Raw genomic sequence first — 26149 nt, 5'->3', positions numbered from 1 at the left:
ACGCCTGAACTGTGACTTCAGTCAGGTTTGGATGCTGCGCCTGAACCAGCTCTGCCTGTGGAAGTGTCACCTCAGGGACACCTGGAGGTGGTGTTTTGGCACTCCTCGGGGCTGTAGAATGTTCGACCTCCACAGCAGGACTCGGGTTTAGATGCTGAGTCAGAATTGCATCTGGACTCGTTCCTGTAGGTTCTTTCAGGGCGGTTTCGTGCTCAGCCTCTGCAGTGGGTTCTGGACCATTGGTAGGTGTAGGTGGTAGGTTCAAGGTCTGATCTGTGACACTGGGTGTCACTGGAGGTTGAGGTGGAGCTGGCGTTGGAACGGCCACCTCTTGCAACATTGGAGGTTGAGCTGCCACCTCTGTAGATGGCTCTGTAAGCTGCACAGGGGTCTCCTGAGTGGTTGGAGCCTGGTCAACCTCTATATTGAGTTCTGGAGTTGGGGTATTTCCCAGGTCCCAGTGTGCAACTGTGACCTTGGGCAGGGCTGCATGGTGAGTCTGGACCTGGTCTGGATGTGAAATCTCAGAGTCCAGAGTTGTTGTGGTCTTCAGGGCTGTAGAATGTTCAGCCTCCACACTGGGTCCTGGAGTTATAGTCAGCTGCAGCTTCAAAGGCTGAAAGGTGACCCTGGGTAATATTAAATACGGAGCCTGCTCCTGAGCTGGTTTGGGGACTATTGCCTCCTCATCTACAGATTCTTGAAGTGGCTCTGGAGGTTGGGTTAGGAGCTCCGAAGAAATGACACCCTCTGTAGTAGGAGATGGAGTCAGGTAATATACTTGGGGTTGGCTTTTGGAACCCACAGTCATTTCTGGATGTTGAGCGGACACTTTCAGCCGTGGTGGAGACGGAAGGGTGATCGGAAGGGCCTCCAGGGGTTCAGCTGGAGATTCCCATTCTGTAGGGATAGGCTCTATCTCCTTAGGGGAAGCTGCAGTCTCATCCATGGCCTCTGGCTCAGCTAAAGAAGGTAAGGCTGGGTAAGGCTCAACCTCTGAAGGTGAAGTGAAGGTGACCTCAGGATCTCCTGACTCATCAATACTTGTGGAAACTGTTGAGTGGTCACCTCCTTTCAGGAGTGTCCGGTCCAGCTCAGTGTTCCCCGAGGCCTGAGCTGCAACTTCCTGTTGGCTTGAAGTTATAGCCTCGGTCATGGTCTCTGCAGGGTTAACCGACACACCCAGCAATGTTGGAGACTGACCTTCAGGAGGAACTGCCGCCTCATGAGACTCTGCAGGTGGAGATTTCACTTCTTCGGTCTCTGACACCGGAGCTGGAGCTTCCTGCTGGGCTGGAGACAGTCTGATTTCCTCAGATGAGGGTTCCTCTTCCTGAGGTATTTCTGGCGAAGATATAGACTCAACCTCTTCAACAGCTTTCTGTTCCTGCTGGCCTGGAGAAGGTTCTGCCTCCAACGAAGGCTCAGCATCCTGAGTTGGCTGTTCCAGCTGGGTGGGAGGAGATGTGACCTCCACAGAAGGACGTGCACTCTGAGCTGGGGTCACCTGGTGGCTTGGAAGAGATTCTGTTCCCACAGATGGGCCTGGAGCAGGAGGAATTGGGGCCACCTGCTGGCCTAGAGGTTCCACCTCCACTGAAGGCTCAGCATACTGAGCAGACTCCTCTTGATTACTCGGGAAAGGCTCTAGGTCTACAGAAGGGCCTGGAGTCTGAGCTGGAGCCTCTTGTGGGATTGAGGGAGGGGATTCCCCTTGCGAGATCCCCACAGGCTGAACTTGGGCCTGCAGCTGGCCCAGAGTACTTTGAACTTCACCACCTGGCTGTAGCGTAATTGTGAGCATCACATCCGCTGGCCTCCCTGTGATGCTTGGCAAAGTAGATTGCAGCGGTGGACGTGGAACACTGATCTTGTTTTGAACAAGCTGCCGGACAGCTTCTTCAGCAGCAGAGATCTGAATTGGAGACCCCTGCAGCATTGGAGAAGGTGTAGTCTCCTTGAGAGGCTGTGGAACCTGGACTAAGCCTTCTTTTTGGAGCAACGAAGGCTGGCCCTCCTCAAGAGTCTCGGGGCTTTGAGGTATGTCCTCCGGCTGAAGTTCAGGTGGTTCTGCCCCATCAAAGGTCTCCAGGAGCTCACCTGGGTGTTCCTCTAATTCCATCGGGAAGCCACCAGGATAGACGACATTGTCATCTAGAACATTTGTAGACCCCAGGTCATCAAAGCCACTGGGGTCTGTTTCAGTTGTCAGCGCACTGAACTCATCTAGTCCACCCATAGATTGGGTAGACCAGGCCTCGGGAGAGAGCTGGACCAAGTTCTGGTCCCACTCCTGAGGAGGTGTTGCCTGTACTAACTGCAGCAGCAGTATAAGCCAAAGGCTCATTTTGGTAGCGGGCAGGGAGGGGTCAGGGTTTTTTGTAAGCAGTAGATCAAACTACCAAGGGAAAAGCAATCCACCTTATTCAAAGGTGTGAAGCATATGTGAGTCCCTTAGCACCTGTTCCTTAGTAACCTTGCCTTCTGCCCCGCCCTTTATTGATGACATCTTCATTACACAGCCTTTGTTGGTCTCTGCTGCTCTGAACTTGGGCAGCTTTTTCTCACAGTCACTGCTGCCCTTCTCCTGCAGGAAAGACAGCTGTTCCCACCAGATCCCCTCTATCTGCAAGGCAGGCTGAGGATCACAACCCCAGGTGGCCCCAGGACACTAGCAGACCATTGTAGTGGGGGGAAGGGAGGCAAAGCTTCCCAAGGAAGTCACAAGGCCTGGCTTCTTGGAGTATTCAGAATGGCTAGTCGGAATCTGGTAGCCAGAACTCTGCCTCCTCTTGAGTTGAAATCCAAGAGATGCTCTTTCTCTCACCAGAGCCAGCTAGGAAAGGGGCAGAATGCTTCTTATGGCTACTTACTTAAGTGTGTCCACTTCCTCTAGAGCCTCAGTATCCTTTCTGTCCATGTTTGATCATTCATTCACTCTATTTGGTAGGAATTACCATGAATCAGGGACGACTCCAAGATTTTTGTAGGAGGGATTTGGGATGATTAGGCAATGTAGAAGAGAGAGTTTAAATGATTCACCCTTTAAATTGGCTTAGGAGTATTTGCCCCATCCCACCCTGAAAAAGTACCACTTTTCAGAGGCCTAGCTCATGTGATACTCAGAGAAGAAACACCTGCGGTGTTAAATTGGCAAGTTTAAGAAGTTTCTTAAAATTCTGGTGGATGAGGACCCACTGACTTCTTCCAGACCCTTCCTATATGGCATACACTGTTTATTGTCTGGCACAGCCCCTAGCACAGAACCTCCAGGGTGAGGGCTTCATCTTCCTCCCAATGCCAAGCATGTGGTTTGGCACATACTGATTTCTAAATTGGTTTCTCTTTTGAAATTGAAAATACTACCTAGGGCCCGGCACGGTGGCACAGTGGTTAAGGTCCTCGCCTTGAACGCCCAGGATCCCATATGGGCGCTGGTTCTATCCCGGCAGCCCCGCTTCCCTTCCAGCTCCTTGCTTGTGGCCCGGGAAAGCAGTCGAGGACAGCCCAAAGCTTTGGGACCCTGCACCCACGTGGGAGACCCGGAAGAGGCTCCTGGCTTCGGATAGGCATAGCATCGGCCGTTGCGCTCACTTGGGGAGTGAATCATCGGACGGAAGATCTTCCTCTCCGTCTCTCCTCTCTGTATATCCGCCTTTCCAATGAAAAAAATAATAAAAATAAATCTTTAAAAAAAAAAAAGAAAATACTACTTATTTGGGAGGAAGAGAGAGCTCCCACTCATTGGTTCAGTTCCCACATGCCCACTGTGGCTGACACAAGGCCCCACTAAGCCGGGAGCCACAAACTCAACCCAGGTCTTCCGTGTAGGTGGTAGAAACCCAACTACCCGAGTTCTCACTTCCACCTCCAAGGGTCTACATTAGCAAGCAGCTAGATTCAGGAGCAGAGCTGGGCATTGAAACCAGGCACTTGAACATGGGAAGTGGGCATCTCAGCCAGCATTTTAACTGCTGGGGTAAATGCCTCACTCCATAGTTTTATTTGTTTCAATTTGTTTTTGTTTTTGTTTTGAGAGAGATAAACACAGAGGGAAACAGATCAAGACCTCCATCTAATTTTTTTGAGTTCTAATTCCCCCACATTGTTAGCAACAATCCCTCCCTTTTTTATTTTTAATTTTTTAATGCATTTCATTTTTTTATCAATTACATTGTATTATTGTGACACAGTTTTATAGGTACTGGGACTCCCCCCACCCACCCCTAACCCTCCCGCCATGGTGGATTCCTCCTCCTTGTTGCATAACCACAGTTCAAGTTCAATTGAGATTCCCCCCCTTTTTCAAAATAATAATCTATAGGCCCCGGAGCAATTGTCTAGTAGCTAAAGTTCTTGCCTTGCATATAAAAGCATCTCATTTAGGCACTGCTTTGTATCCTGGCTGCTTCACTACCCATCCAGCTCCCTGCTAGTGGCCTGGGAAAGCAGTTGAGGACGGCCCAAAGCCCTGGGACCCTGGAAGAGGCTCATGGCTCCTGGCTTCAGATTGGCTTAGCTCCAGCCATTGAGGCCGCCTGGGGAGTGATCCAGTAGATGGAAGATCATTCTCTGTGTCTCTCCTTCTCTCTGTAGATCTGGATTTCCAATAAAAATCAATGAAATCTTAAAAACAAAATAAATAGCCTATAAAAATAAAAAAATATGAAAAAATTAATACCATAGAGGCTATGAAATACTATGTCTTTCTGACTTTGTTTTACATTTTCTCAGTGAGAAATGCCATTTTACTGACATTGAACATCTCATGTGCTTCTTTGGTCCTTTCTGTTCAAATCTTTTGCTCAGTTTTGAGATCATTCTGACCTGCTGAGTGTTGATATGACTAGTTTCAGAAATAAAAATTACCTCCTTGCTTGAAGACAAGGTCCTCCGAGCTTCCTCTCCTGTAACAATCCCAGCTTCCTGTTAATGAACACCCTGGGAGGCCGCAGGTGAGGATCCAGCACTTGGCTTCCTGCCGTCCCTGCAGGAAACCTCCACTGAGTTTTGGACCCCTAGTTTGACTTGGCCCAGACCTGGCTGTTGAGGCGTTTGGTGAATGAATGAACCAATGAGTGGAAGGGTGTTTCCCTCTTGCTCTGTGTATGACTATCTTATCTCTCAAACAAAATACAAGTAAATGAAAATTTTTAAATGAATTTTTTAAAAGATTTATTTATTTTTATTGGAAAGGCAGATGTACAGTTAGGAGGAGAGACAGAGAGGAAGATCTTCCGTCCAATGATTCACTCCCCAAGTGGCCGCAACAGCTGGCGCTGCGCCGATCCAAAGCCAGAAGCCAGGAACTTCTTTCTGGGTCTCCCACACAGGTGCAAAGTCCCAAGGCTCTGGGCCATCCTCAACCACCTTCCCAGGCCACAAGCAGGTAGCTAGATGGGAAGTGGGGCTGCCGGCATTAGGACTGGTGGCCATATGGGATCCCGGTACATTCAAGGCGAGGACTTTAGCCACTAGGCCACGTCGCCAGGCCTGACAATCTTCTTTTAAAAGTCTGATGCCCTTAATAATCTTCGGCTATTGACCATGAGTCAGTAATGAAATGGTAGGTCTCAAGACAACTGTCATCACACTGGCTGCAGCTACTGCACAGTAACACAGAATTAGGATCTTGACTTGGGTCCACCTCCTTCAGACCCAGCATCTGATGAAGCCCAGGTCCTCTACCTACATCACTCGTGGCTAGTGCTCACACACTAAGCCTCTAGACTTGCCCAACATCAGGCATAATGGACCCAGTGTGGCACATATTGCCACCAGTCTCAAGCAGGTGTCACCAAGACATCAAGGTACCCAGTGGTTTGAAAAATATTCTAACACAACAAAGACAAATTGGCACCTCATTCAAGCAAGTCCCTTATAAAATTCCAAGTCACTCATAAATCCTATCACAGTGTTAATTACTTTTTGATCCCCTCATTTTCATTAGTATTATTGTCCATAGTGATGCTGCTGTACAGGTAACATTTTTTCAGTTTGTAAAAACAAGATGACAACTCTATGAGACAATTAAGTTACCTATTCTTATCCCAAAAAAGCAAAATTTTAAAGCTGGCCCCTGACTTGCCTGAGAGTCAGAGATTCTAAACACCAGTTCAAAGGCAAGCCTAGTTCTGCTGAGCCTAGTTCTTCTCCACGCAATAGTTCTTTCCTCCAAATCATCTTAAGTTGAATTTCTTGCCTACAATCATATTAAAGAATACTTGTTCCTTGGAGGCAGTACTCACAAAGTCATCTACCTCACCATTCCATTTTCTATAGAGTTCAGACTACATACCTGCTGTAATTCTTATATAAAAGGTAAATTCACATTTTAATACAACTATGAATAAAATTATTTGACCCTTCATTCACTTATCCTATTATTTATCCTTTATATCCTGTGTTCTGAGTCTTTCTAATTTAGATCCATTCATTTCAACAATTAATGAGGATATTTGAGTGGAAAGAACTATGCAAAGCATTAAAAACACAAATAAGTGCAACGCAGTCTCTGATTTTTCTGTATCTATTACTGGCAAAGAACTGAACTAGGTAATAAGTTCATAATTGACACAGGGAAAAGTAAAGGTGTCCATACAGATGAACCATGAAAAAGTTAGGGAATCTTCAATATCATTTTAAACCTTACGTGACCATGACAATTCTGACAGGCATTGTAAGGGCTCAATAACTTTGTTAGCACTTGCTCCATGAATATATAAGGGCATTTCAAAATGCCTGTGATAATATCAAGCTAAAAGATATTCATATAGAGATTTAAAAATTTGAAATATATACAGTTTTCATAATACCTCCAAATTATTCCTCAGCAAGTTCACATAACTTATTATGAAAAAAACTAAGCACGAACTGTAAATTTTTTGAACCAAAATCATCTTATCTTTTAATTATAGTTTTTCCATGCATACTTTGAAGTCATCTTATATTTTGATTTAAATACAAGTCTTTTCCTATTTATTTTAGTTAAAAATTATTCCCAGATTTTGGGGGTTCATTCGTAATGCTACTCCTAAGACATTATCTTCCCAAAAGGTTACTTCTTTCCTCACTTCAGATGAAATTCTATAGAGATGTTAGTTACTGATAAAACAAATCTTCAATACAAAAACTGCTCCTAGAAACTTAAACTCTACCTTGAATGTAGGCTGGTGACTAGGAAATGCTATTTAACATCTTGATGCCAATAGATTGCTTTGATAACACTAGCTCTAATTCCTCTACATTTTGTACCCTCCAAGGATTTTTTCTTGGATTCTGAGGATATCTGCTTATCACATTCCTGTTAGATATTAGGGTGTTATTACCTGAGCCTATTTGCAACTTCACCTATTACCCATCCATCCCACCCTAAAGACACAGCTACAAGTAATGATAAAGAGCCCAACCGTACCAATCCTGACCTGTGAAGCGTGTACCCCTTCCAAGCCAATCCTCTAAGTCAGAGCTCCCACAAATCTCCTTCTACTTAGTTCCATTTTTGTATCTGTTATTCTGAATATTCTCTAGAATGGCCATTCTCTGACCCATTCCAAATTGAGATAAATTACTCTAAAATTGATAGTAAGATGAAAAACTATCTAAATTGATCAGAAAGGTCAACATGATCAGCCGCTCACCATCTCTAGCTGCATCTACTGCATTCACCTGGGACTCTTCATCAAATAAAGGAACTCCTTTTGAAGGCAATACAGGCTGAAGTTCTTTGGCAGCAGTGGAACCCTCTTGGAAGTCACTCATAGGTTCACAGACATTTCTAAATACACAAAATGGAGAGGGATTGTTAAGCAACACAATTCACATTTTTCCAAAAACACTAGTTGGTACCTAAAATCTTTATCTGGTAACCAGAGGACAAATTTTATCTAATTGATGTTTTCTCTCTTTATACCAATGGCATCTTGCTTTATACTTAACCATTCTCTTAGTGTCCAACACAAAACCATCTTGAAATACTGTAAACTCTATAAATGCACGTTTGGAAGAATAGCCTTGTTGTACTGACCCAGACCCAGACAATGTTTTTTGCCTCATTAAAATAAATAACAAGTCCAGAATATCAAATATATTGTTTAAATCCCAGAATTCCAAGAAAAAAGATAACTTCCCTTTCCCATACTTTTTTTTATTTATTTACTTTTTATTAATTACATTGCATTATGTGGCACAGTTTTATAGGTACTGGGATTCTCCCCACCCCTCCCCAAGCCCTCCCCCCATGGTGGATTCCTCCACCTTGCTGCATTGCCACAGTTAAGTTCAGTTGAGATTCTTTCATTGTAAGCATATACCAAGCATAGAGTCCAGCATCTTATTGTCCACATAAGTTCAACAGCTTCCTGGGGAGACCATTTCTGGTCTGAAGGTAGAGCCGGCAGAGTATCATCCTGATCAATTAAAAGCGCCAACATAACATCAGCAACAATTTATAACGTTTTGGAATTAGTGGACATAGTATTGAGTAACCAATATGTTAAAAAAAATGCAAGTTCTTAACCACATCCTGTGACTTCTTCATTAACATTTCGATTTTAGTTTATATACAACCAGGTTCTATACACCTTAAAACGGTTATAGATTACTGTTCAGCTGTCTCGTCCCATACGTTTATTCCACCATGATTTCAGTTTACAAACTCCAAAAAAAAAAAAAGAAAAGAAAGAAAATCCAGAGAAATACACTTGGACTTCATCAGCTTCTTAACATGATATATGCATAATAATTACTTTGTGTTGTTATGGCAAAAAAAACACATAGCCTCAACTTATCCATGAAAAAATATAAGGGAAGGGCCCGGCGCGGTGGCGCAAGTGGTTAAAGGTCCTCGCATTGCACGCCCGGGATCCCATATGGGCGCCGGTTCTAATCCCGGCAGCCCCGCTTCCCTTCCAGCTCCCTGCCTGTGGCCCGGGAAAGCAGTCGAGGATGGCCCAAAGCTTTGGGACCCTGCACCCGCATGGGAGACCCAGAAGAGGCTCCTGGCTTCAGATCGGCATAGCATCGGCCGTTGCGCTCACTTGGGGAGTGAATCATCAGACGGAAGATCTTCCTCTCTGTCTCTCCTCTCTGTATATCCGCCTTTCCAATGAAAAAATAATAAAAATAAATCTTTAAAAAATATATATATATATATAAGGGAAGACCAGTATAGTGGCACAGTGGGTTGAACCATTGCCCATAATTCAAACATCTCAGATTGGCACCAGCTCAAGTCCCACCTGCTCCACTTCCAATCAAGCTCCCTGCTAACACACCTGGAAACAGCAGTGAAAGGTGGGTCTAGTGTTTGGGCCCCTGCCATTCATGAAGGAGATCCAGGTGGAATTCCAGCTTCCTGGCTTCAGTCTGGCACAACCCTGGCCATTGAAAGCATTTAGGGAATGAACAAGCAGATGGAAGATGTTTCTGTCTCCCTCTCCACCTCTCTCATTCTCTAAATGCCTTTCAAGTAAATAGATACATCTTTATGTTTACATACATGTATATGTGTAAATAGATAATACTTGTGCACACATACAGAAAATGAAAAGAGGGATATTACACAAAATAATTTGAGGATGGTGACAAGGCATAAGGAGGTTAAGCCTCCACCCGAGGTGCTAATGTCCCATACAGGTTCCAATTTGAGTCCCAGATACTCCACTGTGATCCAGGTCCCTGTTAATGAGCCTTAGAGAACAACAAAAAATGGCCTTGTACCCACAGGGAAAACCCAGAAGAAGCTCCAGGTTCCTGGCTTCTGATCAGCCTAGCTTTGGCCTTTTGTGACCATTTCGGGAGTGAACCAGCAGATGGAAGATAACTATCTCTTCTTTAAATCTGCCATTCAAATTAAAATAAATCTTAAAAATAGTCAATATTATATAAGATTTATTTATTTTTATTACAAAGTCAGATATACAGAGAGGAGGAGAGATAGAGAGGAAGATCTTCCTTCCGATGATTCACTCCCCAAGTGAGCACAGTGGCCGGGTGCTGTGCCGACCCGAAGCCAGAAGCCAGGAACCTCCTCCAAGTCTCCCATTTGAGTGCAGAGTCCCAAGGCTTTGGGCCGTCTTCAACTGCTTTCCCAAGCCACAAGCAGGGAGCTGGATGGGAAGTGGAGCTCCTGGGACTAGAACTGGCCCCCATATGGGATTCCGGCGCGTTCAGGGCTAGGACTTTAGCAACTAGGCCACACCGCCGGGCCCAAAAATAGTCAATATTTTTCAAAACTGCCAGGTTAATTAAAGATTAAGAAAGCATAACAGATTGGAGGGGATTAATAGTACATGGCAAGTAAATACAATAGTTAATCCTGGATCAGATATAATTGAACAGAAAGGGGGTAGTCACAGAATAAACTGACAAGATTTGAATACATACCTATAGATTATGGAGCTCTCTTATTTTATAAGATAGGTTTCAAATACCTATCTTGGTACCCCCAGTGAATTTCTGCACTTGTAGTAGATTGAATGCATGTTCCCATGTATTACTAAACTCATTCTTTTGGATTATTTCTTAACTCATTCTGTTGAGGTCCAGATACCTGCATCTCAATTATGAGTACCAAGGTTTGAAAGCCAGCTTCCTGTTTAAGACAGGTAGAATTGGTTCAGTCTAGAGTAACTCCAAGAGACAGCAAATGATGTCGCTAGTGAATGGTTTCCTGCCGCCCACATAAGAGTTCTGGACTTGAGTTGCTGGCTCTCCCCGGCATGATTATTCTTGTCCCTATCTGGTTTATCAAGTATTTCGGAAGTGAACAAGTAAATGGGATCTCTCTAGTCTCATCATCAAGGTCCTGTGCAAAGTAACATTACCTTGCATATGTTAACTAATCGACACTACATTTCTGGGGTGGTTTGTTTTTGTTTCACTTTCTTTTTTCTTGTGTATCTTCGGTTGGCAATTTTATTAACATACTGAGATCATATTTCATGTGTTTCATAGGTATAATTCTAATAAAATAACCATCCTTCCTGCTTTCCCTCCCTCAATTATCCTCATTCCTTTTCTAGTTTTTGGGGAAAAAAACCATAATTTCAGTTCACTCTGTAATCACAGGCTAAATGTACCACTAGCCATAATACTCAACAAACAAAAAGCAGAGAAGATCAAACAGGGCTAAAACTAACAAATCACAAATGTCCATTGTATTTTTTTAAAATATATATATTTTTTAATATTTTGACAATCTTTATACAGTTAATTAGGGTAAGAAGGTTCAAGGGCTACAGGAAAGTGGGTAAGACTATTATTTTTTCCATATTGTTTCCTTCATGTTTAAAGGGGGTATTAAGGGAGAAGGCCCACCCAATTTCCCACCCTCCCCAGGACCCGGATGTAGGGCATGTTCTGAGGTTCTTGCTCAAGTGCATTTGATATTTCAACAGTTATGAATCACTGCCAATCTCGCCACTCCAAGCACGATGAGGACATTGAAGAATCCACTGATTGACTTAGTCCATCATAGAGTCTCTGCCCCGTATTTCGTTGCCAAGATACAGCTGAGATGGTTGGTTGACCTGTTCTGTCTTTTCTTGGTTTGGTTCTGAGTCCAGCATTTTGATTGGGGAGATCTCCAAAGAAACTTTATCTGAGGTGTTCTCAAACCAGATTCTTGTATGGACAGATTCTAGCAAGGACAGGACCCGGCACAGTCCATCGCCCTGATCAGCTGGTGGTTGCAATTTCTGGGTTGGTTCTGTTTTCACTCCCAACTTCCATTGGAACCAATGGGTGTTGCAGTCCAGCCTCGTTCTGCCCAGCATATGCTCGGCCCTCATATAAACCAGTGGGAGCTGCAGCCTAGTTGGAGCGATCCGCAATAACCCCCACTAGGTCCACCCCCTACCCTGGTTTGCCAGTATGTGTAGCAGTAGTCCAGTCTGTCCCACACCCCATTCCACCCCAGCCACTGTCCTAGTTTTATGCCCTCCCGTGGAAGTGGTAACCCAAGAGGGAGAAGCCCACTATTTCCTTCCCAGGCCTCTCCCACTCCCAGATTATGCACTCTCCAGATAGTTCTGTGGTTTGACTTGACAGAACTAGCCCCCAGTGCCAGTTTCTGCCAGCTGATGCTGTGGTTAAGCCCACAGACAGAACGCTGATTCTTGCTTTATAGGCCTCATCTCCCCCAGTGAGCAGACGGTACACATGCTAAATTCAAGGCCCATTGTCCATGCTGATGCCAGTGCCAGCACGAACAGAGGAAGACAACCAGGGGCTTCCCCAGGTCTCAATCTGGTGCCTTCTGCAGAGGAACAAGTGGGACCCTGGAGGTAAGCTACCAGAATCTTAGCTCTTCCTTCTCAGTTGGCCATTCAGCAAACAGATGATCTTAACCTCTCTCAGCCTAAAAATACAAATAGAAATATCTGCACAATGGATCTGACACAATGGCTAAATCCTCATCTTGCCAGTGCCAGGATCTCATAGGGTGCCGGTTCGTGTCCCAGCTGCTCCACTTTCCATCCAGTTGCTTGCTTATGGCCTGGGAGAGCAGCAGAGAATAACCTAAGGCCTTAGGACCCTGCAACCGACAATCTTTCTCTCTGTCCCTCATTCTTTTCATAAATTTGATCTGTCTTTCCATTTTTTAAAAAATATTTTTATTTCTTTTTATTGCAAAGTAAGACATTATATAGAGAGAGGAGGAGAGACAGAGAGGAACATCCTCCGTCTGATGATTCACTCCCCAAGTACTGCAATGACCAGAGCTATGCCAATCCGAAGCCAGGAGCTTCCTCCAGGTCTCCCACATGGGTGCAGAGTCCCAAGGCTCTTAGCTGTCCTCAACTGCCCTCCCAGGCCACAAGCTAGGAGCTGGCTGGGAAGTGGGGCCTCTGGAATTAGAATCAGTGCCCATATGGGATCCCGGTGCTTTCAAGATGAGGATTTTGGCCGCTAGGCCACCGTGCCAAACCCCTGTCTTTCCAATTTAAAAAAATTTAAATAAATCTTTAACAAAACAGGAAACAAGAACTGGGAGCTGGAATGGGATTCAAACCTAGGGCCTTCAATGTCCTAGAAAACAGGCATCTTAACCTGTGTCTTAACTGCTGCATCAAAAACTCACTTCCTAAACTTATCTTTTAATTCTATTTATTCATAAATTTTTGAAGAACCTATTGTATGTCTTATATCTGCCAGTTTACCCCCCACTTCCTTCCTTTTTTTTTTTCTAAAATTCATTTATTTTTATGGGAAAGACAGATACACAAACAGAAGGAGTTACAGAGAGAAAGATCTTCCATCAACTGGTTCACTCCCCAAGTGGCTGCAACTGCCAGAGCTGAGTTGATCCAAAACCAGGAGCTTCTTCACGTCTCCCATGCAGGTGCAGGGTCCCAAGGCACTGGACCATCCTTAGCTGCTTTCCCGAGCCACAGGCAGGGAGCTGGAAGGGAAGAAGGGCACCTGGTTCATGAACCAGCACCCATATGGGATCAGAGTGCATGCAAAGTAAGGGTTTTTGCCACTAGGCTATCATGCAGACCCTCTTATTTTGAAAGGCAGAGTTAGAGAGGAGATCTTTCATCCATTGGCTCACTTCCCAAATAGCCACAGCTTCTGGAGCTAGGCCAGACTGATGCCAGAATCCAGAAGATTCTTCTGGGTCTCCCACATGGGTGCAGTGACCCAAGAACTTGGGCCACCCTCTCCTGCTTTTCCAGGCACATTAGCAGGGAGCTGATTCAGAAGTGGAGCAGCCAGGGCTCAAACACCCATAAGCAGCACCCATAAGGGATGTTCGTGTTGCAAGTGCCAGCTTAACCTATCTTATCACAACAGCAGTCCTGTTTATCCTTTCAAAGTGTACACTTCTGTGGTTTTAGTAAATATATAAACACTCTTCACCCTCTGTGTCAAACACTGTACTAAACTGGCCTTCCTTGCCACACAGACCTCTTCAATTCTTTTTTCTTTGCTCTCTCTTATCCTTCTAATTTATTTATTTAAAAGGGGTATGTCTCCCTTTGACATAGAGAGAGACAGAGACTGAGACAGAAATATCTTCCACCTGCTGATATACTCCTCAAATACCTACAACTTCCAGAGCTAGGCCAAGCCCCAGTCAGGAGTCCTGAACCCCACCGGGGTCTTTCATGTGTGGGGGTCAGGAGCCAAGCATGTAGGCCGTCTCCCACTGCCTTCCCAGGCACATGAGTCAGGGGCTACATTGGGGAGCTGGGTCAGAAGCAGCACAGCTCGGTTTTAAATCAGCTCTGATATAAGTTCCATCAGATAGGCAGTGGCTTAACTACTGAGTAACAGTACTAGCCTCTGCTCTCTTAATTCTTAAAATTATTTAAAAGTCCTTAAAAGTTCAGGACTTTGGCCCAGCACAGTTGCCTAATGGCCAAAGTCCTCGCCTTGCACATGCTGGAATCCCATATGAGCACTAGTTTGTATCCCAGTTACTCCACTTCAAACCCAGCTCCTGCCTGTGGCCTGGGGAAAGCCTTACACCTATGTGGGAGACCCAGCAGAAGCTGCGGCTCCTGGCTTCAGATTGACTCAGCTCTGGCCATTGCCGCTACTTGGGGAGTGAACTAGCAAATGGAAGATCTTTCTCTCTGTATCTCCTCCTCCTTTCCAATAAAAATAAGTAACTCTTAAAAAAAAAAAAAAAGGGCCCGGCACGGTGGCACAGTGGTTAAGGTCCTCGCATTGCATGCCCGGGATCCCATATGGGCGCCGGTTCTAATCCCGGCAGCCCCTCTTCCCATCCAGCTCCCTGCTTTTGGCCTGGGAAGGCAGTCAAGGACGGCCCAAAGCTTTGGGAACCTGCACCCGTGTGGGAGACCAGGAAGAGGCTCCTGGCTTCGGATTGGCATAGCATCGACCGTTGCGCTCACTTGGGGAGTGAATCATCGGACGGAAGATCTTCCTCTCTGTCTCTCCTCCCTGTATATCTGCCTTTCCAATAGAAAATAAAATAAATCTTAAAAAAAAAGAAAGAAAGAAAGAAAGAAAAAGGCTTAAATATTAAAGAAAAAAAAGAGCTCCGGACTTAAACTTTGGAAAAGTTACCTATTTATTTCTGGCATTTCCTGCTTCTTCGCCATCTCTTTGGCTGGGCTCCCCTTGGTAAAGCATCCTGAAAGTAATGCCAGAGCTGGCGGCTGGGGCATGGGCAGAGAGCCAAGCATGACCACCACATGCTCTGAGCCTGGGGGGAATGCAGAAGGCCTAGGGCAGAGCAGCCCAGGGAGCTGCAGCACCTGACAGATAACATTATTAGACTGTGACTCACTCCTGCCCAAGTCTGCAGAGCTGACTCCCCCAGCACAACCTTCAAAGGAGAGCCGTTCCTCCCCTCATGGGTCCAGGACAGCCAAGCAATGTCAGGGAGTGCTCATTTCTGAGCTGGGACATTTCAGATCCCTCTGCCTCACATTCAGAATCCCTTCATGTGAAGCCCATGTGGAGGTGTGTCATGTGAAGCCTCTGTCTGTGGCACTGGCATCCCACAGGGGCTACTGATTCAAACCCTCGTTGTTTGCCAGGAGAGCAGTGAAAGATGGCCTCAAGAGCTTGGACCTCTGTACCCATGTAGGAGACCAGAAAGAAACCCCTGGCTCCAGGTTTTGCACAGGTCCAGTTCCAGTCCAGTTCTGGGTCACCCCTTTCCTACTCTGGAAAGCCATGTAAATGGCCCAGACATGTAAATGGAGCGGGCAAGAGTTGATCCAGATTTGGGGAGTGAGCCAGAGGCTGGAAGATTCTCTTTCTCTCTCTCTCTGTATATCTGTCTTTCCAATAAAACAAAAACAGCAAATTTGGTCTCTCTGTGCTTGCTGAGGGACACAGGGGACCACTGGGGCTTCAAGGTTCAGCAGCTGGGGCTCTGGAACTCTCAGGAGGGACCCTGCCCCCAAGCTCTGCTGTAAGCAACACTCGGGTCAGGGAAGTGAGGGGCCCTCTCTGCATCTGCTTCTCTGTGGCAGGTGCTGTTTGGCCATGAGGTACTCACACATTCCTTTCCTCTCATCCTCCCCACTCCTCTGGCCCCACTCTTTTCTCCCTGCTCACCTGCCGCTTCCATTGGGCAAAGCAGGGTTTGGGAGTAAGTCTCCTTTTCTTTTCCATCTTGCTGCGTTGGCCTTGAATTCCCTCTATTTTGGGGGCCTGTGGAGTGCAGATTGCCAAGATTTCCCATCCCAGTGGCTCAGGGAGGGCTCAGTGCTCACTCAGAATCTGGATCAACTCTTGCCCACCCCATTTACATGTCTGGGCCAGGACATGGCTTTCCAGAGTAGGAAAGGGGTGACCCAGAACTCTGGTCTTGGGGTGGTGGGGGAACAGAGTCTGGTCTGATGAGAGAACTTAGACAGTCAACACTCCTGTACCCACTTTGCATGCTCACTTTTGCACATCCTCCAGGGAGCAATGTGGTGAGGCCATCCAGAAGCCAGAACTAATCCCAGGACCCCCAGACGTCCTTCCCTAAATCCCCTGGTGGGAGCCCTCCAGTGTACATGGTTACAGAGTTTGAATCTCCTCATCAAAGTCAGTGCAGAGGGTGGCCATCGTCCAGGGAAGTCATCTAGGAAAATTCAGATTGGGCTGCATTAGAGCAAGCTGGTCCTGGGTCAAATGACTTTTAGAACAAGAGAAACCCCTAAAACTGGGCCACCCCAAGCCTCTACCTTGACCTCAGGCAATTTGAGGAATACTGGGAGTGGACAGGGATGGTAAGGGCTAGTAAAAAAGCTTTGGGTGCAGTTATGGCTGCTCCATCCTAAGGGCTGAGGAATAAAGATGCTAACTCAAGTTTCCTGACACAATGTTTTCCTCTGCTTTGGGCCCAGCCAGGCTCAGCTATAGGGCACCACCCCCATCCCTGCTGTAAGTACCTGCTATTATTTGTCCCATTTGTTAAAAAAGATTATTTTTATTGCAAAGTTAGATATACAGAGAGGAAGAGAGACAGAGAGGAAGATCTTCTGTGTTCTGATCCACTCTCGAAGTGACTGCAACAGCCAGACCAACCTCCACCGCCAGGAGCCAGGAACTTCTTCCAGGTCTCCCACACAGGTGCAGGGTCCCAAGGCTTTGGGCCATCCTCGACTGCTTTCTCAGGCCACAAGCTGGGAGCTGGATGGGAAGTGGGGCTGCCAGGATTAGAACCGGTGACCATATGGGATCCTGGTGCATTCAAGGCAAGAACTTTAGACACTAGGCCACCATGCTGGACCCTCTCCCATTTTTGAGTGCAATTTCTGTAGATAAAGTCACTGGCAACTGATTCACTGTACATTTGGGGTCCAAGCCTAGGTCTTCTTTTCTTTTTAATGAACTTGTTTGAAAGGCAGAGCCACAGAGAGAGGAAGAGACTGTGTGAGAAGCCAGAGACATCTTCCATCCATTGTTTCATTCCCCAAGTGCCTGCCATGGCTAGGGCTGCGTCTGGCCCAAGCCAGGGGCACATGGGTAGCAGGAACCCAAATGCCTGGGCCATCACTTCACTGCCTCCCAGGTGTATTAGCAGGATGCTGGCTGGGAAGGAGATTTCGAATGGGATTGGCTATGGTTTCAATTGACCCTTCTCTTCCCCCCTGCTGCTCCCACCTCCCCTCACCCTCCCAGGCTGCCTGACTCAGAAGCAGCAGGATAGGGCAAGGCCAGAAGGCTTTTGTTTTCCAGCCATGGAGAAATGGCAGGGATCCCGGCGGGTCCCACAGAAGACAGAGACAGCTCTTTATTTCCTGTTGCTCCCAACACGGGCCAGATAATTGGAGACAGATTTGGAGCTTGGGCTGGGAGGTGAAGCTTGAAAAACAGTCACCAAGCCTCCTGTGAATCTGTGCGTGTGTGTGCGCACACTTGCACTGCTTTGTTGGGGTCTCTGTGTAAACACGCATGTCTGTGTCTGTGTAATTGTGGACACTTGTGTTGGAGGCGGCATGTGTTTGTGTAGCTGGTGGGTGGTGGTTCGTGTGGTATGCCTGTGGCCCTCATACCTCTTCGCATTTGTGTGGGAGTGTGTGCTTGAGCCTCTGCAGAGGCTTCCATGTTTCGTTTTGTTTCCCCTGTGAGATCCAGCTTAGGGAGGCCCCACCTGCCCCTTTAGGATCTTCAGTACTCTTGACTTTGTGATTCAATCATAAAACAATCATTAAGATAAGGAAAAGGAGGAAGGCAGATGGCCTTCAGGGAGAGGCAGGGCGGCTCAGGGACCTTTGGGCAGTGCAGAGAGGCTCTTTTAGGGCACACAGGTAAAGGCCTGTGGGGAGATGCAGGGAAGACACCGCACACCCTGCAGAGGGTGGTAGCCTTGGGCACACTTGGAGTGCTGGGCAGGGTTCCTGCAGCCTTCTTGCCTGCAGAAGGAAGCTTAAGTCCTCTCGGTTAAGGCCCTCCACGCACATTCTCCCACATGAATTTTCCTGAAAGACCGATTGGAGAGTAGCCTAAATTGTTAACAATGAATGTCTAGTTACGGTGTGTTTGCTGCCTGCACAGTCTGGGCCACAAACTCCCCATACCAACAGTGTGTGTGTGTGTGTGTGCGTGCATACGCACACCCTTATCTATATAAACCACACCAGCTGGGTAGTTATTTTTGTTTAAGACTTATTCATTTTTATTGGAAAGGTAGATAGATATACATAGAGAAGGAGAAACAGAGGAAGATCTTCCATCCTCTGATTCAATCCCCAAGTGGCCACAAAGGCCAGAGCTGAACCGATCCACTGCCAGGAGCCAAGAGCCTCCTTCAGGTCTCCCATGAGGGTACAGGGTCCCAAGGCTTTGGGCCGAACTCAACTGCTTTCTCAGGCTATAAGCAGGGAGCTGGATGTGAAGCCAAACCTCCAGGATTAGAATGGGTGCTTATATGGGATCCCAGTGCATGCAATATGAAGACTTGACCCACTAAGCTACCACACCAGGTCCCTGAGTAATTAATAAATATTGAAATATATTGGGCTCAGCGCGATGGCTCAGTGACCAAAACAGCCATTGGGCCATTAGGGGAGTAAACCAGTGGATGGAACATCTTTTTCTCTCTGTAAATCTGCCTTTCCAATGAAAAAAAAAAATCTTTTTTTAAAAATGTATTTGCTATTTCTTTGAAAAATAGACAAAGAGAGACAGATTCCTTCTGCTCTTTCACTCCCCAAATACCCCCACCAGTCGGTGTTGGTCCAGGATCAAACCAGGTCTCCCAAAAGGGTGACAGGCACCCAGGGTGCACAAAAGCCGGAAGCTGGATGGGAGGAGGAAGAGAGACTTGATCCCAGGCACTGTGCTAGGGACATGGCCAAACACCTCATCCTGCTGTCACCTCTTTACAGAGGAAACAAGAGCAGTGATCTGCCTTTCTGGGATCTGTGGAGGCAACAACTCATCAGTGCAGTTAGCAAACACATGTTGGACGCCCATCCGCCTTGGGCACAGGGAACGCAGAAGGTAGCTCTGGGGAGCTTTCTCTGTGAGTTCCCCCTGCCTTTCCCAATGCCAGCATGGAGGGAGCCACTGTGGGTTGCCTGGGCCAACCTTCCTTCCCCCAGCCCAGGCCTTCTTATAAGAAACCAGCAGGGATTTGGATGAGAAGGAGGAAGGCAGCAGCAGTAGAGGGCAGTGGATGTGTGCCTGGGGGTGTTGAGAGTGGACAGGAGGAGAGGACACAGCAGCAGTCTGATCGCCCACCCATCTGCTCCATAACTCGGTCGTGACTGCACGGACATGGTGTTCTGGGGTGGTCAGGCCCCTCTGGAAGGAGTAAGGAGGGCAGCAGGACTGCTAACCGAGGAGTGCAGGGCACTGGCAGGGGTGGTGACAGTAGGGTTCTCTATTCACTCTTGGCTGCAGCCCAACTCCATGACCCAGTGCAGCCACTGCAGCCCAGCCCACAGCCTTCCCAGTCTAAATTGTTTCCAATTTGTTCAGACAGAAGTCGTTGGTGCTGGCAGGGCAGACCAAAGATCTTTCTGTCTTACCTTCTCTCTGTAATCAAATCAATTTGGCAAGAACACGATGGCTCAGTGACTAAATCTTCACCTTGCTTGCACTGGATTCCTATATGTGAGCTCGTTTGTGTTCCAACTGTTCCACTTCCCATCCATTTCCCTGCTTATGGCCCAAAACCTTGAGGCCCTGCACCCACGTGGATAATCCAGAAGGAACTCCTGGCTCCTGGTTCAGCTCTGGCTGTTGTGGCCACTTGATCAGCAGTGATCAGCAGACGGAAGATCTTTCTGTCTCTCCTTTTCTCTGTAAATCTGCCTTAATAAAAAATAAATTAAAAAAAATCTTTAAAAATAAATAAATTTAGCCTAATGATTAAGTGATACGTCAAAGAGCTTGGATTCAGATCCTGACTCTGCTTCTGACTTCAGCTTCCTGAGAAGCAGTGATGGTCCAGTGGCTTGGATCTCTGTCACTCATGTGGAAGATCCAAGCCGAGTTCCCAGCTCCCAGCCTCAACTCCACACAGCCTGTCATTGTTGGCATTTGGGGAGTGAACTGAAAGATGGGAGCTTGCTCACTCTCTTCCTCTCTTTGACTCTCTCACCTAAATAAGTTCTAGTGTGTAGCCATAGTTACCTTTGAACTTCTTTCATAGAAAAATACTTCAGAGTTGCTAACTAAATAAGGAAACCAAGAAGCCAGCATTAGGTATTGCAGGTTAACCAATGTCTGCATCCCACATCAAGGTGCTGGCTCCAGTTCTACCTGCCTCACTTCCAATTTCCCCAATTTTCCTGAGAAAGCAACAGGATATGATCCAAGTGCTTGGACCCCTGAATCCACTTGAGATCCAGAACTTATTCCTGCCTCCTGGCCCTTGGCCCTTGGCCCTGGCCAGCCCCAACCATTTCAGACATTTGAGGAGTAAAACAGAGAATGGAAGGTTCATTCTCTCTCTTTCTTTCCTTCTTTCTGTAACTCTGTCTTCAAGTAAAAATAAATAAATCTTTAAACATAAATACATAAAATAAAAATAGTAGTAGCCTAAAGCCAGGATAGGTGGACCCTGGACGAGGAGTGAACTCCGTGCCTGGATCACTGAGCAAGACAGTCTCTGAGTCTCCTGCACTTCTGTGTATACCTTGGCCCAGACCAAGACCTTCAGAGGAAGCCCCCACTGGGAACTTGGCCAGGAGCAGGTGGCTCTCCCAAGCCACAGAAATTCTGGACATGGGCTCCTTATCTGCAAACCAGTCTTGTTAATGCCCCAAGTAGCTGATCTCCCAGTCTTCTGGCAGGTGCCTCTCTGTGGCCTGGGCTCCATGGCCACCTAACTTTAGCATATTGTTCATGTTAATGTGGCTGCAGCTGGTGATTGAAACCATTGGTTGGACTAAAGGTTAGTGATCAGCATCCCTGGCATAGTTGCTAATCCCTTGGAAATCTGTTTTTAATCATCACAGGGGAGGAGACAGGGTGGGTGGTCCCAGGAGCTGGGATCCAGTCCTCTCCTGCTCCCCCAACCCTCTTTGCTCTGTGTGTCCTCCTGATCACACACTCCAGGATGGGTTGGAGCAGGGGAACCACTGGAGAGGACTGGCCAGCTCAGCAGCAGATGGAGCTGGGGCCTGATGCACCTATGTAAGTGCACCTGGCCAGTGCAAATGGAAGGCCACAAACAAGTTTCTAAATATATAAAAATTTAAGTTAAGCTGAGAGATTACTCAATAAAGTAGACTCCCACTCTCTTACTTTGACAAATACACGTGTATTCACATGCTGGGCTTCTGTGCTATTACAGTGGAGCTACTCGCACCTTTGGCCCCCTAACCCCACCTTCCGGCCACCTGAGCTCCCCCAGAGGCAACTCTTCTCCAACCTGCCCTGCTTTGCTGAGGATGCCTGCCTGGCCTGCCCAGCAGGTGTGCATAAGCCCTTCACACCAACCCTGGACCGAGGGCAATGGCATGTGCAGCTCAGTCTACACTCAGTGGGATCAAGGGGAACCAGGGCCCGCCAGCCTTGGAAATAGGCTGAGGTCACTTGGAAGGGCAACTTAGGCTCAAGAGAGGGTGAGGAGCAGATGAGACTCCTAACTCCAGGGCACTCTAAGGGACACTCAAAGCTCAGAAAGTAACTGGGGGCTCCCAGAACAGGGGACCTCATGCTTGGAGCCCGAGCGATGGTGATAACAGAGACTTCTACCTGGTGCCCAGGAGGCCCGCAACAAGCAGGAATCTACCAGCGTTCTAGCATACTCACTGCCCTCATGGTCAGCCCCAGGGGCACTGCAGTGGCTGGGCCAGGAGCTTATGAGGGGAGCAGAGAGAGGGATGGGCCAGGACCTAGGGGAGGCTGAGCTGGGACGCTGCAACAGCAGAGGCCTCAGGAACTGGGGGTTGTGGGGCAGAAGGAAGATAGAAGACAGGGAAAGCAGGATTATGGCGGGTGAGGGTAGGGAGAGCTGGCACCAGGGTGAACCTGGGGAAGAGCCAGAGTGAGAAACCTAAAGGGACTCGTGGAGGCCCAGGGATCTGGGAGACGTGAGCAGCTGCACATCGCTTGGGTGGGAGGAGGCCTGGAAGAGGGGGAGCCAGGTCCTGAGCAGAGACCCCCAAAGCCAGAACAGGTCAGTTCCTCCAGAAAAGTCCTCGGCTGCCCCACCCCTACTCGGGTTATACACGGGTGTTTCCTCTTTGAGGCAGGAGCCTTGGCCCAGCCTCCTGCCCCCCTCCTCCCCAGGGAGAGACAAACACTCTTGATAAATGGAGTGTTCCCACCTCCATGTCGTCAGATGCTCAGAATCCCACAAAGGCTCCACTGTGCATCCACTCTGCCCCTCCTCCACTTCCTCCTCCTGTCTGGGGGGGCTAGGAGTGCCTCCTTTTCCTGGGGTGTCACACAGGAGGCTTGAGCAGGAGGTATAAACAAGCAGGGTGATCCCTTGGCTTCCCAGAGGTTGTGTTCACCTCCCACCTGCTGCCCAGCCCCTCCTACTGGTCCAGGAGACAGCTGGCTGGCATCATAAGAGGTCATTTCATGAAAGTCTCCCTAGCTTTCCTTCCTGGAAGCATTGAGGCAGGCACTTTCACAGCTGAAAATGGGGTGAGGCCAATGAAGCCATGGAGGCATAGGAGCTCAGGACCATGTGCTACAGGCGGATGGAGGGAGGACAGGTAGACCCGGGGCTTGGGAGGCTGTAAGGCATGCCCCAGAGATGCCCAGGCAATGAGGACACTGGGTTGCATGCACGGGAGTTGGTGCTGTTGCCACCTCTGCCTCTCTCCCACAGGAGGGTGGAGATGTTCCTGAGTGCTCTACACGAGAGCTCTGGGCCCTGCTGGGAGGGGTGGTCTTGGGCCTGGAACAGCATGGGACACGCCCTGCCCTCTCCCAGGAGCCCATGTGAAAGTACAGATGCAGATGTGTAAGAGCCTGACAGGAGGAGGAGAATGGAGGACACAGCCACCTCCCACTCACGGCGATGGGGAGGTCCCACCCAGCACAGTGGGTGGTCACCCTGGCCCAGTGGGTCTTCCTGTGACTCTCAGAGGGACGCTGCAGCTGACCTTGGCCACAGCCACCACTCATATTGTCCCACAACACGCACCCACCACTCCGTCAGCAGTCCGGTAACACACCGTGAACACTGGCAGGCTGCTGGAACCATGCCTCCTGTGTGAATGAGAGAACTGACCGGCTGATACCTGTCTTGTTCCACATATGTGGGTAGCCTGTGGGCACATGCGTCTGTGCTCCCATGAATACTGACACCTCTGGAGTCCCTGAGTGAGCAGTTTTGTGTGTGCTGCGACCTTGGCATGTGTCCACACACATGACTTCCTGGCATGGAGACTCTGCAATGAGGTCTGAGTCACCTGTGTTAACAGGAGAATCAGGCTCCTGGGGCCCTGGGGGTGGGGTCCAGGGCTGGGCAAGGAGAGGGGGTGAGGATGCAGTGACCCACACACAGGAATTTGACCTCTGCAGATTTGCTTCTTCTGGCCGTGTCCTGTGCGGGAGGCTCTGTCCTTATCCTCCTCTTCAGATTTGCTTCCTTTTTCTCTCCTCTCAGTTTCTCTCCTCCACCCTACCCTGGCTGGATCATCTCTGTCTTCTCACTCCCTTCCTCTGAATAGGAGCCAGAGCCAGCGCCACCTCTGAAAACAGGTGATCAGAAGGGTCCTGCTTGCTTTCATCTCCAGAGCCCACTGGACCTCAGCCCCTGACTGTTACCTCCACTGGTCAGTTGGCACCTGCATGGTTTATCACGTCCATGAAGCACCCACTTTGTGGCAGGCACTGTGGCTGGCTCTAGAGCTGCAGATGTGCACAACAAGTTGCAGAGATGAGCAGGTTCTGCTTCACAGATCTTCCAGGCTATTGGTAGCAGGCATCAGAAATGGATCAGAGGGCCCAGCATGGCCTAGTGGCTAAAGTCTTTGCCCTGCATGCGCCAGCATCCCATATGGATACAGATTCCTGTCCTGGCTGCCCCACTTCTTATCCAGCTCCCTGCCTGTGGCCTGGAAAATCAGTTTAGGATGACCCAAAGCCTTGAGACCTTGCACCAGTGTGGCAGACTTGGGAGGAGATTCCTGGCTTCAGATCGGCTCAGCTCCAGCCATTGCGGTCACTTGGAGAGTGAATCAGCAGACAGAAGATATCTCTCTCTCTCCCTCTCCCTGTATCTCTCCCTCCTTCTCTCTGTACATCTGCCTTTCCAACAAAAATAAATAAATCTTTAAGAGAGAGAGATGGATCAGAATTACATGCATAAAGGCAAAGCTAAAACAATATCGCGTAAAGGAGCCGGCATTGTGATGCTATGGGGTAAGCCACCACTTACAGCACCACCCACAGACCATATGAGAAGCCCCGGTTGCTCCATTTCAGATCCAGCTACCTGCCAATGTACCTGGGAAAGAGCAGAAGATGACCCAAGTACTTGCGGTTCTACCCCCATGTAGGATACCCGGATGGAGTTTCAAGCTCCTGGTTTGGACCTGGCCCAGCCCTAGCCATTGTGTCCCTTTTGGGAAATAAAAAAAGCAAATGAAAGTTCTGTCCCTTTCTATCTAGCTAGCTTCTCACTCTCTTCTAATCTCTTTCCTTGTCTCTCCTCCTGTCTATCTGTGTAACTCCACCTTTCAAATGAATAAAATACGTTTTCAAAACTTGAAAAAGGAACCACAGATAGAGAAATAGGAAGAGGTCCTCAAAAAGTGCCTAGAAAAGGTACATTATGGGGCCCGGCGCGGTGGCACAAGTGGTTAAAGGTCCTCGCCTTGCACGCCCAGGATCCCATATGGGCGCCGGTTCTAATCCTGGCGACCCCTCTTCCCATCCAGCTCCCTGCCTGTGGCCTGGGAAAGCAGTCGAGGACGGCCCAAAGCTTTGGGAACCTGCACCCGCGTGGGAGACCCGGAAGAGGCTCCTGGCTTCAGATCGGCATAGTGTCGGCCCGTTGCGTTCACTCGGGGAGTGAATCATCGGATGGAAGATCTTCCTCTCTGTCTCTCCTCTCTGTATATCCGCCTTTCCAATGAAAAAACAATAAAAATAAATATTTAAAAAAAAATAAAGAAAGGCAGATATACACAGAAGAGGAAAGACAGAGAGGAAGAACTTCCGTCTGATGGTTCACTCCCCAAGTGAGTACAACTGGAGCTAAGCCAATCTGAAGCCAGGAGCCAGGAGCTCTTCTGGGACTGCCACACAGGTGCAGGGTCCCAAGGATTTGAGTCATCCTCAAATGCTTTTTCCAGGCCACAAGCAGGGAGCTGGATGGGAAGCAGGGCTGCTGGGATTAGAACCAGCGACCATATGGGATCCAGGTGGGTGCAAGGCGAGGACTTTAACCATTACACTATTGCACCGAACACTCCATTAACTTTCTGAAGCAGTTTCATATATCTGTGAGCACCTTTAATGGAGGAAGTAATATAGGATGGGAAATAGTCCAGCAGAAAGTGATCAGCCAGTCCACAGAGCAGTTAAGAAGTGGAGGGGGTAGGTATAAAGGAGACAGAGGGAACAGCCTGTGACAAGGCCCTGAGGCCGGAGCGCCCAGGTCCACTGGTGTCATTGCCATGAGGCCTGCGCAATCAGGGGCAGTAGGTGGAAGCAAGCTGTGCATGGTAACAGTGGCTAGAGACACTGTTCTGTCGGTGTGATGTATTCATCCCTTGACAGAAGCTAAAAGACCATAAGATTTTTGAGC

General features: G+C 48.0%; 1 long non-coding RNA gene across 2 annotated transcripts in view; it reads right to left on the bottom strand.

Annotated features, from left to right (window-relative positions):
• Positions 1-802: 802 nt before the first annotated feature.
• LOC121162327 overlaps positions 803-26149 on the bottom strand; it is a 31585-nt gene continuing 6238 nt past the window's right edge. Inside the window, exons 4-5 of one of the 2 annotated variants that reach the window (XR_005884780.1) lie at positions 7641-7777; positions 803-813 (exon numbers count right to left, since the gene is read on the bottom strand). This is a non-coding gene — a long non-coding RNA (uncharacterized LOC121162327). Of the gene's footprint in view, positions 814-4618; positions 4648-7640; positions 7778-26149 lie in introns of those variants that run through there. The other variant, XR_005884779.1, reaches the window with a different exon arrangement.

The sequence above is a fragment of the Ochotona curzoniae genome, unplaced genomic scaffold, assembly GCF_017591425.1.
Source record: "Ochotona curzoniae isolate NIBS_2020 unplaced genomic scaffold, NIBS_Ocur_1.0 contig_520, whole genome shotgun sequence".
In the NCBI taxonomy this organism is placed as follows: domain Eukaryota; kingdom Metazoa; phylum Chordata; class Mammalia; order Lagomorpha; family Ochotonidae; genus Ochotona; species Ochotona curzoniae.
This window is presented reverse-complemented; position numbering and strand designations above follow the sequence as displayed.